Source organism: Euprymna scolopes, chromosome 21 (assembly GCF_053919585.1).
Source record: "Euprymna scolopes isolate OS-2025 chromosome 21, ASM5391958v1, whole genome shotgun sequence".
Classification (NCBI taxonomy): domain Eukaryota; kingdom Metazoa; phylum Mollusca; class Cephalopoda; order Sepiida; family Sepiolidae; genus Euprymna; species Euprymna scolopes.
The window spans coordinates 119,598,205-119,602,700 of NC_136502.1; positions in this window are offsets into that span (position 1 = coordinate 119,598,205).

The following is a 4,496-nucleotide window of genomic DNA, read 5'->3' on the forward strand; positions in this document are numbered from 1 at the left end:
CCTTGTAGGGGACATTTATTTTTTCTTCTACAGTTACAGTCTAAATAAGTGTTACCCGGTGTAGACTAGTCGTGAATGCGCGTAAGTATATTATTATACATACAGGAGTCGTATATATTGTTATGCAACCAATTGTCTATCGATTGTAATGTAGTATACAGTTGTGATTTAAAAAATAAAACGCATATGGATACGACTTAGATGCATAAGCCGGGATGTAAATAGAAACCAAAACCTATAATAAATATATATATATATGGATATATATATATATATATATATATATATATATATATATATATATATATATATATATATATATATGCTATCAATCTCTTGCTTTTAATTCCTTTTTTTAATCTTGGTTTTGTTAATACAGTATATATATATATATATATGTAAAGAAAGAAAAACAAACAAATGTAGACTTTTACTCCGTTTCACTTCCTTTCCTTCTTTTTTCTTTTTTTTCTTTTTTTTTCTTTTTTCATTTTTTTTTCTTTCCTTACTTTCATAATTCCGATCTTTCTCCGCATTGTCTTTGGCTTTAAAAAATCTATATATTTCTTTACCAACAATGCATCAAGCAAACTATTACCTACTCTTATATATATATATATATATATATATATATATATATGTATGTATATATATATATATATATATATATATATATATATCAATCTACCTTAACATTTATATCCTGTATGTATATATACTTATATTTTACTAAATGCATTTGCCTACATGCTTTTTCCGGAATTGCAGATGCCGGTCACCTTCTTCCCTTATTTTTTATAGAACTATTTATTTATTTATTTGTTCATTTTTTATTGATATGTATGTATGCGAGTGTGTGTGTTTTTGTGTGTATATATATGTATGTGTCTAACTGTATGTAATCATATTAGGTATGTATGTATTATGTATGTATATGTATATATCCATGTATATGTAATTATTTTATTTCTTCCTCATTTCTTTTGGTGACTTTCCATAACTCCTGCTAACATTTTCTAAAGTAATAAGTTGTACATTTCAGTTGATCTCTTTTTTGCTCTATATTTTTGGCGCCTTTTAATTTCATCTTGTCTGGGTCATTTACATTGGCTTTACTATTTTCAACTTAATTCAATTACCATTCAATTTTTTCTCTTCATCTTCCTCACTTGTCTCGGCAGCCAAGTTTAACGCATATCTTATTTTTCTTTATATAATACTATTGGACTTCTGTCCCCTTTTCCTTGTACATATTTGTGAATTATTCCACGGATTTCTGCCTTTTGGATTATTTTGGACCATCTTCCAGTTGCGCGATACCTTTGGATTTTACTTGTGCGAACGTAAATTTAACTTATTTTCTTTGATTTGAATTTTTCGATTTTACCGTTCTTGGATACTTTACCTTTTAAAAGACTATCCGTCCACGTGACATCACTTTTTTATACACCATATTCCCTCTGCTTCACTTTTTGTTATAAAGTAAGAATGAATTGCCAGGAATAACAAACACGTGCCGAGGCTGATGAAAACAAAGTTTTCGGCGACTGCATGGGGTTGGGTGTCGTTTCATATGAGAGCCACTTCAACAACCTCACATTTTCGAGATTTTCTTGAAAGTCAACTCCAATGTGTATTGGGATCTGCTAAAGGGTATGATGGTCTCCTGGTGCAATCAAGTGGCCGCTGCTGACCCTGTGCATGGCAACTAGACACTCCGCCAGCCCTAACATTTATATATACACGCGCTTGGCTTCAAAAGGAGTACTACATCTTTGTGCCCTTCCCTCACAGGCCCAGGCTCCCTAATATGAACATTCTGGACCACTTTGTTTGATTATACGTCGAGAGCATCAATAACACGACCTCCCACGCACATACATAAAGAATCTCTCTCTCTCTCTCTCTCTCTCTCTCTCTCTCTCTCTCTATATATATATATATATATATATATATATATATATATATATATATATATATATATATAACGACGCTCTTTGTGTAAATAAATCGAGCGGAGGCATTTGGACGATATCAAACACATCATTAATTCATTACCCACGCAGCAGCCGCCGTATATCGCAAAGGTGAGAAGCCTTTACTGACATTTGGGCGGTCGGATTTCGATCCTGGCTTTAGGCAGTTGCCTGGCTAGCCCCATTGAAGAATTGTGAAACAGCGAAACCGTATTTTATATGGATGATTTTATATATATATATATATATATATATATATATATATATATATATATATATATATATATCAGTAAGCTGATCGGAGCAGGTGAGACTTATTTCCGGCATAGAGATGGGATTATTAGTTTACGTCCTTTAAAAATAATACAATCAAGATAAAAGCGCAATCACCTTAATTCTAGAATACTTATTCTGATTTTTACCAAACTGCTCTTAAAGGTTAAAGCAGAATCCGGTGTAGAATACATTTAAATTCAGGAATCATCCTATATAAGTATATACCACCTCAGTTGAACTAATGGAATTGTTAATTTATCCACGTCAATTACAACTTAGATTAGTGTCGAATTATTATATTTTATATATTTTAACATATGCCAAAAACTATAATTCATTATATTTATGTTTAATACGTATTGTATATTTACACAAAAATAGGTTTTTTTTTTAACCACAAAAGGCTTTTACGACATGTTTTCAATTTCATATACATAGAATTTAATGACTTACACTTGGCAATTGCTTTACAAAATTTCGCGTGATTCTTATTTTAGTAAAACTATCATTCCAATAAGTACATTTTAATAACACGTGCAATTACCTCATTTCTATAAATGAAACATTCACATTTTATTTTGATAGGTGAAGCACAATTCGAAAAATTAAAAGATAAAAATGAAATCTGTTGCATTAAATAATTCTTAGTGTGACGAATTACTGCTACTTAAGTACTATTAAATGCGATTCATATAGAAATGCAATTACATATACTAACATGCACACACGTGTGTGTATATGCGTGTGCGCGCGTATATGTATTGAAGTACAAATACGTATAAGATATCAATTTCATTAGGCAAAAGCATTATTAGCCCAACTGTTTTAATTAAATACCAGTTGTAGGTAAGGCTAAGCCATTTATATGAGTATATTTTAAAATCATACATTGATATATTTAAATAACATGTCAAAAGCTAAGTAGAACTGTGTAGACTTATCAAAATTCTCCTTTCTAAAATATCGTCTGTGATTAAGCAAGAATATTTAAAATAATGCTAATAAACGTCGTATCTATGTAATACCAATAAACGTCGTATCTATGTAATATACTTTAACAGCTGCCGAACAATGACATAGTGGGCCATGCGCTTGGAAAATATGTTACATAAGTGTAAGATTAACTCCTTAGTGCGGACGATATTTCGAAGGACTTTGGACATATACGTCCCTACAGCTGACGGAAGAACAGCAGGGTACCCATATGGGATTAACACAAAGGCTCCATGCGAAATCTCCAGAAGTTTCCCGATTTAAACATCAGTATTCCAGTTTATACAATTAATTTAAAAAAAAAAAACGAATTCAACAGATTTCAACATGTTTCTATTTCTTGTCAGGACACAGATTGATTTTGTCTTAAACCGATTAAAATGTTACAAGTAATATATATGAAACCTATATCTCCAATTCCGACTCCTATGACAAATGCATATGTATATACAGTGCCGTTAAAAGAAATTCCCCTCTTCTCATTTTAAAAGAAACGTAAAATTTAAGCTAAATTGAATAACACTGTTCCAAGAACATCTACCTCATTTAATTGATTGAGATTGTCGGACTGACCTCCTCATCTTGGTTGTTATAGTCACAACGTTTCGGCCGTTTATATAACTAATTTATATGCCTAATCGCAGATGGTAGCTACGGTAAAATAAAGAAGGACCCAACTTTGAACTCCGGAAGAAAGCTATTACAAATCCTTACCAAAAACAAGGAACATATCGCTCCGATGAGATATAGACAGCTGGTCCAGCATTACAGTAAGCTACCACATATGTACGGTCTCCCCAAGATACACAAATACGGTATTCCACTCAGACCCATAGTGAGCTGCCGAGGCTTAGCATGCTACCCACTGAGCAGGTACCTTGTGGATATAATAAACCCATTAGCAGACAAGTCAGCAACACATGTAAAGAATTCTGCCCACTTCACGGAACTGATCAAGGGAGCACCCATCAGTACAAACCAAATGGTAAGCCTAGATGTGGTTAGCCTGTTCACTAACGTCCCAAGTAGTGAGGCACTGGCAGTAATTCAAGACAAACTAGCTGCGGGCCTCTCCATAGAAGAGCGCACATGTGTACCATTGCCAAACTTAATGGAATTGCTGACACTCTGCATAGAAACAAACTACTTCAGAATGGGTACTGACCTATATCGACAAAAGGAGGGGCTAGCTATTGGCTCGCCATTATCACCAGTGATGGCGAACATATACATGGACTACTTCAGAAAACA